Here is a 12,792-nt window from a genome sequence, read left to right as displayed (position 1 = left end):
TTTATAATCGAAAAATGATTATAAAACCAAAAAGGGAATGAGAAAGCGCTCGAAATCAGAATTTTTCTATCCAAATCTCCCCCTTAACACATGGCATAAACATTTTGATTAAATTCAGAAAATCCAAAAAATCTTCAATTGTCAAATTCGTTCATGGACCACCATTGACAAAATTTCACAAATTTGGGTAGAAATTATCAATTTTGAAATTCTACAGTGACCCGATGCGCCCAAAACAGCCAAAAATGCGAAATACCACCCTATTTGCGAAACTAAGCATAAAGTTTCAAAAACAATCCCATTTTTCAAAATTTTCAGCCCAATGTCGAAGTTGGGTAAATTCAGTCAGTTTGCACAAAATCCAGGGATTCGAAACGAAATTCTTCATTCTTCATTATTTTTTTCACCATTTCAAATTTGGGTGAAAATTGTCACTTCTTTGAAAGTTGAGTGATGCGAAGCAACAAATTATGTTTCTTTTCCCCTTCATTTCGTTATCCAGTAGCATACGGTAACATTCACTATTACCCAACAATTGATCATAGCAAAGTCCTTACATGTGTTCATCAACATATAGAGAAGTCATGTTTGACATCAACTAATTAACCTCATAGAAAACTCCATATCGTTCTCTCATAGCGAAGTCAATTTTTCTCATTCGACATCCAAACCTAATTGTTAAAGCGAAGACCACATATGTGAAACTGATACCCATACGATCATAGTGAAGACCTCTAAAATGATTTACCAAGATGGGAAATCAGTTTGACATCAGTCGAATACTCCATAAGGATATCAAATATCGAGTACCGACCACCAGGCGTTCGATTCCCCAACCCATCAGAATCAATCTTTGGAACCTAAATTATCTTCACAAATTTCCAATTCACAACAACATTCGACGATTTTTGTTAATAAACCCGCTTGTTACTTTCGTTTAATCTTCTTCTTCTTTTACTTTCTCATCTTTTTGCATCTTGAAAATTTGATTTCAAGAACACCTTCATTCTTGAAAACTTCAACCTGACAAGTTTGAATCAAATCTTTTGGAGTTTGATACCTATGAATTTCTTGGATTATCGCCTTTCGATAAGAAATCAATCCTTCAGACGAATCAGAAGAACACAAAATATCATCGGTTTGAACTCCAATCGAGTAAAAAACTTTTGCATCGTCATGAGAATCAACTTAAATCTTCTTATCATGAACTTCAAGAACATCAAGAACATCACACTGAACTCCATAATCTTGAACTTCAACATACTTAAGAGCGTGAAGATCACTTGGATTTTCAATTACAGAAATGTATTTCTTATTAAAGAAATATCTTTCTTCTTCTTTCTTTTGATCTCTACTACGAACTAGTATGGAAAAAGCAATTTTAGTCAACCATTATATCTTACAAAGTGGTTGAAAAATCAAGCTTCCATTATCATCTTTCAAATCTCCATAAGTAACCATATTACCCCATGAAATCAATTCGCTTAACAACAACCCATAAAATTGATTTTTGTTGACTTTTTATCTTGCACCTTCAATGATTACAACCCAAGAATCATACGGCAAGTCCACCATCTTTGATCAATCGATAAGAACTTGAGTTTTTGTAGAGAGAGAAAATGATTTTGAATGGGTTTTCTAGAGAGAGAAAGTAAAAATCAATTGAATTTCTAGTGAAGAAAATCAAATTATGAGTAGAATCAATGATGAATTTGATTTCTAGAATCCAAACTCTCTATAACACGAAGATCAAAACTCAAATGAAGAATCATCAAATCTAGAAAAGCCATCATGGATCAATTCTTGATCAAATCAAGAACACCCGCTCTGATACCAAATGTAGTGGAAATTATGAGCTCTAATACCTAATGTAATAGTTATATGATTGAGTATGAAAACAAAAATTTGAGTAATGAACGAATTAAGAACACATGATGTAAATATGATCTGGTTGGCTTGATTATACTCTTGACGAATATGGAGAAAAACTTAGTACAAGTTGTTCAGACTTGAAGATTACTCTAACTCTAGTATACATCCCCTATTCATAGGGAATATAAAAGCATATAAAAAGTACATAAGGGACTAAGTATTACAATTTCGGAACTAACAATGCCCATATGCAAAATACACAAACTAACTATCAACACTAAGACAAACTCAGATTGAATTCGACATCTCACAATTACATTCGACCTCAACAATACGACCATGCATTCCTTAGATTGCTGATATTTAGTACGCTGCTATTCTGGTATTGAGTATGTTACTATAATGTAGTGATCTGTTAGATCTATGTTTTGGTATTGAGTATGTTGCTATGCTTTAGTGATATATTAGATCCGTGTTCTGGTATCGAGTATGTTGTTTTGTTGTAGTGATAAGTTAGATCTGTCTACTAGTATTGAGCATGTTGCTTTATGGTAATAACTTGTAGAACTGTATGTTATATGTGCTTGTTGGTTATCATCTATGGATTGCCCTTATGGATTGTCGGTGATCATGTAGGATAGCCTGAGAACTTTTGGTTTAGGCTATCTTGCATTTTCCTTGTTTGCTTGTGGCTCTAGAGTAGGACCATCTGTTCGGGTGACTATCTCACCTTTGGTTACTTATGGTTACGCATTCTATGGGGGTTAGCTGGTAGTGGGACTGTATGTTGTGAGAGGATTAGTAGGCCGTAGTAAGATGTATGATTGTTGTTTTCAAGTATTATATGCATACTTGATCGTGATTGTTTATATGTCGACATATTGTGTTTGGTTTGGGTTGTGGTAGTCCTGCTTTGTGCAGTAGGCCAAGATACCCAGTGCGAGCTGGCTATAAGCCGTAGGCATAGAGGCCTGATGGCTGATTGGACCTATTGTATATTGGCATTCCAAACTGGGGTATCCCATCCCGAGGATGATAGGACCCAGAGGTTGAATAGGCTTGGGTATTCCAACCTGATGGTTGACTGTACACGACATGTTTGATTGTATATGTGATATGTTTATATGGTGGTATTTTGATAGAGACTCACTAAGCATTATGCTTACCTAGTTGTTAATGGTTTCAGGTATCATCAGTTATGGTCGAGACGTGAAGGCGAGACTGTACACACTCATTAGCAACATTGAAGAATCCACGTTTCTACAATACTTTGTTTTAATAAATGTAATTCAGAAAAAATGGTTTTCTTAATAAATGGAATAATAAATTGGGAAGTTTTATCTTAATAAAAATGAAATTTTTTGGTTGTGAAAATGGGACTTTACATGCAACCACCAACAATTACCACCGTCCGCCACCATCACCATCGGCTGCCACCACGGTGCACTACACATAACTAATCCCACCTTCACCTATCTTTTTTTCCTCATACCTTGATGATAATTCCCCACCAGTGCCACCCTTGTAATTGGTGTTATCTTTACCCAAATACCATCAGCTCCATCTTTCAATGATTAGGGTTTTCAGCCGCCACCACCACCACCATAGAAGATGCGCCATCTTCATTCACCACCATCATCATTATCAACTTGTATCTTCCGCCAACCACCTTCATCCCCCACCCTCATGTCATATTACTTAACCAGATGACCCTTCACCACTAAACACCAAACCACCGTTCATCAACTTTTTCCAAATGCTTCTCCATCATAGAAGACCTGAAACATAATAAAATCAATGGTTTAAAAAAGACAACTTTCATTTGAAGGGTTTTATCATCTCTATCTTCTTCCTCGAGTTTGAATCTGCATATGAATAGATTTAAAGAAAAGATCGGGTATGCCGGTATCGTTTGTAGATCTGGAAACAAACATATGGAGCTAACGGAAAAGAGGAAGGGGCAGTGGTAGATGGGTCACGTCGTTGGAATTTGCATCTAGGTCGCAAGCTACCATTACCGGAGTTTACTAGATGTGGGCGGCGTTACACAAGTAAGGGGCGACAATGGTGGTGTAGGTGGTGGTTTTTAAGCATCAGTATAATAGAGGGAGAAGGTAGACCAATTACCGATTTTGGTATTGTTAAGAGAGAGAAAGAGAGAGAGAGAGAGAGAGAGAGAGAGAGAAAGAAAGAGAGACAGAGAGAGAGAGAGTGTGTGTGTGTGTGTGTCTATGTGTGTGTGTGAGAGGGGTGGCGTATAGTGGGTGATAATTTATATTTATTTTTCTTTTAAATAACACAATGGGAAATTAAATAAATTAAATTAAAAAGAATTATTTAAGGGCATATTGATCATTTCAAATTAGGTGTGGACCAAAATCACACAAAAATTGGATCAGTAATACACCATTAAAGTTTTTTGGACCAAACTCAATAAATTTTTGACACCACAGGGACCATTTTTTCGATTTTTTCATATATATATATATATATATATATATATATATATATATATATATATATATATATATATATATATATATATATATATATATAGGGTGTAGTTCTTGTGATGACTCTCTTTTCAGTGATGACTCGTGAGGACACCTTAAAAAAAATTAAAAAAATTCAAATCATAAAATCGAGCATAGTACTATATCCGGGAGAAAAAAAGTGAAAAAAAATTGCATCACTAAAAGTGAATCATGGATCATAAAAATTGAATCATAGATAAAAAAAAAATGATCTATGCTTCAATTTTAATGATCTATTTGTTTTTTTTTTTCAATTTTTTTTTTCTCTCCGATATAGTATTATTCTCAATTTTATGATTTGCATTTTTTTTAAGGTGTCCTTACTTTAACAAGAGTCCTCACCCGATCTTATTTGTGTGTGTCTGTATGTGTGTGTGTCTATATATATATATATATATATATATATATATATATATATATATATATATATATATATATATATATATATATATATATATATATATATTAGATGTGTGCCCGCGCAAACCGGCGGTGATAAATAACCCTTTTTGATGAATAATTTTCTTATAGAGAAATAAGTTTTGGATTTAATTTAGCTATTATGTAAGAAAATTACCACTTTTACATAAAATATTTATTTTTATACCTTATGTTTATATTGTATATTTATATATTTAATATAAATTAATTAAATATTGGTGTCTAGTTTAAGCAATTTGAATTAATTTGTATAAAATAATTACTATGCTCGATTTATGGTTTGTACTTTTTTTTAATTTTTTTTCAATTTTTTTAAGATGTCATCACGGGTCCTGCACTTTTAAAAGAGTCCTCACCCAATCTTCTCTCTCACTCTCTCACTCTCTCTCTCTCTCTCTATATATATATATATATATATATATATATATATATATAGAAAGAGAGAGAGAGAGAGAGAGAGAGAGAGAGAGAGAAAGAGATAAGATCGGGTGGGAACTCTTTTTAAAGTGAGGACTCGTGACAATATCTGGAAAAACTTCAAAAAAATCTAAAAAAAATACAAATCATAAAATCGAGCATAGTACTAGATCGGAGAGAAAAAAATGGAAAAAAATTGATTATTAAAATTGAAGCATGGATCATTTTTGTGATCCATGATTCAATTTTATGATCTATGATTTAATTTTAAAGATGCAAAAAAAAAAAAAAAATCCATTTTTTTCTTCCGGATATAATATTATGCTCGAATTTATGATTTGTATTATTTTTAGATTTGTTTTCACTTATTTTGAGGTATCCTTACACTGAAAAGAGAGTCTTTATCGGAACCGGACTATATATATATATATATATATATATATATATATATATATATATATATATATATATATATATATATATATAGAGAGAGAGAGAGAGAGAGAGAGTTCAATTGAGAAGAAAGGTTGAGAATGGGGGAACCATTCTCAGCCAATCATTTAATGAGCTTAAAAAACGCACGGTGGCAAACTTGTAAATAATCCAAATACATTAATGAGGGGTGGCAAATTTCTCTTGGACTACATCAATATCTTTGTCTCTAATCTACACATCACCACTACATCTCTCATCCTACCACATAAGCAAACGTGAATCTGGGTCACAGAATCCACTTGATGGTGACAATCTGGCACCGCCGTCAGAGGATACGATTTAGCACTCGATTTAGCACCACCATTACAGATCCAACTCCGATTTAGGTTATCGTCATCATCTTAGACAACGGCGACCTCGAACTTCATCTTTGTCCTTCTCTGACGACCACTAAGAGAAAATAAGCAGCGTTATAGGGCTCAATTTGCGTGTCAACCACTAATGTAATGGGAACATAATGTGAAGTTGGAGTAGGAGTAGATGACGACGCCAGTGATGAAAAATCACCACATTGTAGCTTCCTACAATCAACAGGACCAACAAATCTAGAGGAACACTCCCCCACCAGCCAAAGTACCATGTTTTTAGCATTTTTAAAAAAAGTAACTTGTATGCACTCCAACTGTTTGATGAAATGCATAAACTAAATTACCACGTTATATTCGCATATTGAATATGTTTTCTCACCTGAATCAGTATATGCTTATTAAAAACACAAAATAAATATGCAAGTATGTATGTTATTCATATGTGAATAACATATAAAAAATATATATATTTGTGAAACTACATTGTAATATTCATAAGTAAATATATTCACAAGTGAATATACCTTGTAATATTCATATGTGAATATATGGTGTAATATTCATAAGTGAATATATCATCTAATATTCACAATTGAATATACTATGTAATATTCACATGTTATATACCATGTAATACTATGTAATATTTACATATGAAAATATCATTTAATATTCATAAATGAATATACTATCTAATATTCACAAATGAATATACTATGTTAATATTCACAAGTGAATGCATCGTCTAATATTTAAATATGAATATACTATGTTTATTATATGTTATATTAATATATGAATGATACTTAATTGTAAAAAATAATAATAATAATAATAATCATACTTTTTATTCATAAGTGAATAACAAATGTACTATAATAAAACCTGATGTATTTTTATTCATTTATGAATAACGATAGCTGAAAATATATAAAAAAAATTACTTTTATTTTAAAACTATATTAATATTGATGTCTATTTGTAGAGGATAAAAAATCATGAATTTTGGTATATTTAAAATCATTTTTCGATAAAAATAGCTGCTTAAAAATTAAAAATTAAAAAAAAAAAACGAAAAAAACTATGTTTTTGTATATATTAAGGTAATTATTAGTATAATTTAAGAAAACATGTTTTGTTGGAAAACACATGTCTATTCATTTCTCATTTCCACTGGTACAACGGAGGCTTTTGCGGAAAAAATAAATGAGTGGCTGAGAATAATTCTCCCATTCTCAACATTTTCTATTTTCTTAATTGTACTTACCTCTCTCTCTCTCTCTTTATATATATATATATATATATATATATATATATATATATATATATATACAGAGAGAGAGAGAGAGAGAGAGAGAAAGCTAGGTTCATGTATTCAAAGTAATTATTGAGTTATTGTATGCATAAATGTGGGTCAATCAAAATTAAATAATTAAATAATTTAATGAGGGTAATTTAGTAATTTGGTAAATCAATTCTATAAATAGTCCCTTTATTTTAGGGATCGAATTCTTATTAACCCTATTAAAATCCACCTCCAGATTTATCAATCCTTTGTATCATTCAAATTGATTGGTGGGTTTGCTGAAACTGGAATTCTCGTTTCCTCATCGCTTCTGATTAGCCCATTTGTATCCCCCCCCTGCAACTTCTTTAGCGATCTGATGGCATCTAGTGGTGTTTCAAATAGATTAGCAGAAACATCAAGTGCCTCGAGATTCGTGAGTCCTGCAACTAAATCTGTGATTTGATTCCTTTAGATCGATATGAAGATGATTGAAAGAAGATGACGGAGGACAATTTCGATTGCAGCCTGGGGAGGGCACTTCTAGAGGTAGTAATGTGGATGTTAATTTGATTTTAAGCTTGAAAGGAGACCCTTCGTCTTTATCAGCTACGACAGTATTCCTCCCCTTGTTAAACCATTCTAGTTCTCCAATCACGTAGCCACTGTTGATTGCAACTATATCTCCGGCCAAGTTCACCTCCTTCTTCTTGAATCACTCTCTTGATCACATTGTATCTCCATTTTCATTTGTTTCCTTTTCATCTACAATTCTGATATCAAAGATGCTAACAGGTAATCATCTCATTATGTTATAGTTTGGTTTAGTTGATGTTGTTTTTGTCTAGGTTAATGAGTCATTACTCTTGATTTCTTTGTTGGAGTTGATTAGTTCATGGAGGTTTCTCGTTTCAGTCGATTTGAAAGAATCGATCACGAACTCTCATAATATTTGGTGTAAAACACAACAGAAAGGAAGCGAAAGCCATAAGGCTTGATTTAAGGTATGATTTACTTACTAAACACAGATTAAAAATCATAGATTAAGCTTTTTACTGCACTGTGTTGTTGTTTGGTTGGCTCCTTGTACCTAAAATTGACCAGAATGATTATTTATTAACTAAAACCATTGTCCGTTGATGATAATTTATGGATTTATATTGAATCAACAGTTGAGTTTTGGGTTGATGTTTTAGAATTTGTAACAAGGAATTAGTTCAAATCTGAGTTAGTGTGTAGTATTAGTTCTTTATTTATTACATATACATTGGTGTTGATAGAATTTCTTAATACTATATGGTTTATTTGTGTGTATACGATCTTTTTTGTTGATTTGAAGAAGTAATTTTTAAGTAGCCTTTATGTTCTATTATCATACATGTGCTGTAATTATCTTACTTCCTACTATAAAATGCCAATTGTAAGCATGGGTGGATCCAACCTTTTATCATGCATGGTGTGGACAGTGGACTTTCAACTTTTATTATCAGTGTTGTGATGATTTTTTATGTTCAAATTCATGCATGTATACATTAAATCAAGAACAAGAATGTTTTTATTTTCTTGGCTAGGAACGAAACGAGAGATATCAAAGCAAAACATGATACATATGAAACTTACAACATTCTACTGGAATGGAATCTTGAATTCTGATTCTCTCAGAATAGAATCTTGAAGATAAACATTGTATGAGATGAAGATGAACAATGACCATCAATCTTTCAAAAAGAATGGATTATTCCAACAAAATAATATACAATATAATGAAAAAAATATGTGTAATAGTACAATATGGTATAATGATTTATATATTGTATTTCTATGTTATTAATAAGTGTAACATTCTCGTAGAATAGTATATAATTTTTTTTTCTAAGAATGTAATGAAATTTTTTCTAACTTGTATCCAAAAGTTTGTTATTCTTCAAGAAGTTCATTAAATAAAAATATATATTATATCAGAATGTGTATTTTTGTATGGTTTAATCATATTTGTTATTTTCCAATATATTGATAAATATATATTCCGTCAGAATGTTACGAATTAGGAGAATTATCATCCATACAATCAGATTTTTAAAATTAATACAATCTATTTCCCTTAAAATATGCAATTTTCCTTAAAATATGCAAATTTTCGTTATTAAATCTACATTAATTGACTAAACTTCTAGTTAGAATAGATGTATTTTTTTAATTATATTTAATTCAATAATATGTAATAATCACTTACTTAAAATAAGTATAATTAATTGGCTCACACTTATACATACAATAACACAATAATTATTTTGAATAGAATAATCTCTCTCTCTCTCTCTCTCTCTCTATATATATATATATATATATATATATATATATATATATATATATATATATATATATATATATATATATGGAAAAGTTTAATAGAGAACCATAATTATTGGTTCTTCAAGGAACCAAATCTTTTTTTTTCAATTTCTAGAGCTTATTCTTTATCGAAAAAAAAATTTAAAAATATCTAAATTTATATATTAACATTGTGAATGTGAAAAATATTTTTCGGATTCACCGTGTGAATCTTGATTCACGTTGGAAATTTTCAAAAATTCACATTGTGAATTTGAGGTAAAAAAAAATCGAATTTGATATTATTGGAAACAGGATAAAAAGTTATGAATTTTTGTATTTTTAGTTTTTTTTTTTTTTGATAAAAAACGATTTCTAAAAGTTGAAAAAAAAATTGGTTTCTTAATTCTTTGGTTAATTATAGTTCTTTATTGAATATCACCTTATATATACACAAATTAGAAAACCGCGGGCTAGTATAATTGTCATTTGATCGGTTGTATAACACATGTGTGTGTTGTGGTGGTTCAAGTTCAAATTGCAAGGAAACATCATTTTCTCTCGTGTTGGGCCATTCATCTTCCGAAAGAGAAAACTTGTCCTGTTCTTATAATTGCTAGTAGCGCTTTGTGTGAAAGAGAATAAAGGTCTCATCAATACATCTAGTATAATATAATAATCTTAAATAAGTCGTTTAGGCTTAAAGGTTATTTAAATTACAGAATTTAGTTACAGTAGCGCTAGCTTACTCAAGACTTCAATTTTTTGCCAAACCTAACATCTTTTTTAACTAAGTTGCTGAACTAATTATGTTCCATAAATTAATTAGAAAACAAGATGTTGTCAATCCAATTATTATGTTATGGATTTTCATTTTCCTCTAAATGAAACAATCACAACCACGAACTCATTTCTAAATGATTAACGTGTATCAACTACGACTCATTTAATGTGAAATGACACCCCCTGTAAACATCCCTTATTCGTTCTGTGCCGAATGAATTCAAACTCCTAAAAATTAGCCACTAATTCATTCTCCTAACAATTAGCCACTTTTTATTAAGGGTCACACCCTCAAACTAGATGGCAAAAACGTCCGGGGTGGAACGATGATCACAATACATAATTCTACACATTGAAACACGAGTACATAAACAATCTTCATATCATATGATCATATGAGTTATATGATCCAAATGTTACTTAGTATCAAAATACATTACAAGATTTTAATGTTATCAAATAAAGTAGTTCTCGTAATGATATTTTGTGTATTGTCTTCAAAAGTAGCTCCATTGATCCGAGCAAAAATGTTTCCTGAGATTATAGGCCGTTTTAAAAGTCAACATAAAGTTTGTGAGTTCATAAGAGTTTAGTTGTAGAAAAATCTAATATTTTTCCGTGTGTAATAATCATATCCTTGCAAAATGTTTTGTATTTGTACACCTTCAGCGTAAAAGAAGAATATATTTATGTAGTATTTATGCAAAAGCGTTTATCAAATGAAAGTCTCCATAACTTCTAAATTTTAGAAAGTGTGACATGTCATGTGATTTTTATTATCCAAAAATCGAGTGTATAATTAAATAACCATACTTATAAATATTGTATATAAGTATATATTTTCATAAATAAAACATAAACATGCATGATATCTTATTACCTAAAGGTTAGAGGTTTTGTCCATAGTATATTAGATCTAGAGCCTTTGTGTAGAGTTATCGTCAAAAATGTATTTTGTTTGCATGACATGTAACTTCCCCCGAAAGTGTAAAATGAGTGAAAACTAGTTGACAATGGGGTATGAACTCACCTTTTGTGCTTCCGCTTGAACTTCAAGTTCTTGCCTAGGGTTTTTGATTCAAGATTATGAGAAAAAATAACCAAAAGATGACGATGGATGGTGGTGAATCCTAAAAAATTAGGAGAAACACTTACCAAAAGACTTGCAAAAACATTTGTCAAAAGCCTTGAATAACCTAGACAATTCTTGGAGAGTTTAGTGAATATAGAAGTGAGATTGAAGATGAAATGGTGGGGAGGGAGGCCTCTTGGCCAAATTTATAGAAGGAGAGGGAGAGAGAAGAGTGGTGGTGGTTTTGCATTGGGAAATGTAGAGGTAAGGTGTTATGAATATTTAATTTAGGGTAAGCTTTCTCCATTTTCTTTAATTCATGTAAGGTTTAAAATAGTCAAGTAAGGCATTTGAATTATTTTATTCATGGTATGGTTTCTTAATTTTTTTAATTATATAGATGATATAATGATATTGGATATGGGGAGATATGTTGGGAGAGAAGAGACATAATTTGTCTCATATAGTTTTTATAAAAACCTAGCCCTTTTTATAAAAGTTTGTCATTTCTATAAAAGTGTAGTGAGATTTGAGAAATTGGTAAGGTTTAATAACTAACAAAAATATTGTTATTTAATATTATTAACAATAATATTAACACCTTATAGTTAAATTGGTTTTCTCAAATTCATTGTATAATATGTGAGCGTTAAACGTAATAGCATTTCGTTTTCTTGATGTATGACATTTTCCAGAATAACCACCGGATTATCAACTAAATACTAGGTCATATGATGTTTAAAACATGTTTATGGATTTGTGAACAAGTAAACCTCATGTTATGAACATGACCCAATTCCAGGTAATATTTGTGTGTTTTTTCGAATTACTATATTACCGTAGGTTATTGATTGCAATAAAAACGTTTATTCGATAATGGATTTCAAAATAACGTGATTAGCATTATAATATTCGATAATACATTAGAGATGTTATGAAAATCACATTTCGCCTTTTTGACCTAATATACGCAGAATTGACTTTTGTTGACCCTTGTTGACTTTTGTTGACCAAATTTAACGGATGTCACATCATCCCCCCGTTGAAAGGAATTTTGTCCTAAAATTAGTCTTAGATATCGGGTTCCTAGGGATTTGGGAAAATTTGGGGATACTTCTATTTTATTTGATCCTCATGCTCCTAAATGTACTTAGGTCCCCGCTTAGCTTTCCAACGGACCTTCACAATTGGAATGTGACTTTGTTTCATTTGTTTGACCCCCTATCCATGATTTCGACCGGTTCGTCGATGAAA

The 12,792-nt window shown here is 31.0% G+C and overlaps 1 long non-coding RNA gene across 1 annotated transcript; it reads right to left on the bottom strand.

Annotated features, from left to right (window-relative positions):
* Positions 1 to 10,790: 10,790 nt before the first annotated feature.
* LOC144999641 (uncharacterized) lies at positions 10,791 to 11,729 on the bottom strand. The gene is made up of 3 exons (XR_013660950.1): positions 11,622 to 11,729; positions 11,497 to 11,530; positions 10,791 to 11,000 (listed from the first exon to the last, which is right to left on the bottom strand). It is a non-coding gene; the product is annotated as an uncharacterized LOC144999641 (long non-coding RNA).
* Between the last annotated feature and the right edge of the window lie 1,063 nt (positions 11,730 to 12,792).

Source organism: Lactuca saligna, chromosome 6 (genome assembly GCF_052625555.1).
Source record: "Lactuca saligna cultivar CGN05327 chromosome 6, ASM5262555v1, whole genome shotgun sequence".
NCBI classification, from domain to species: domain Eukaryota; kingdom Viridiplantae; phylum Streptophyta; class Magnoliopsida; order Asterales; family Asteraceae; genus Lactuca; species Lactuca saligna.
The sequence above is the reverse complement of the archived record's forward strand: the minus strand, read 5'-3'. Positions and strand labels throughout refer to the sequence as shown.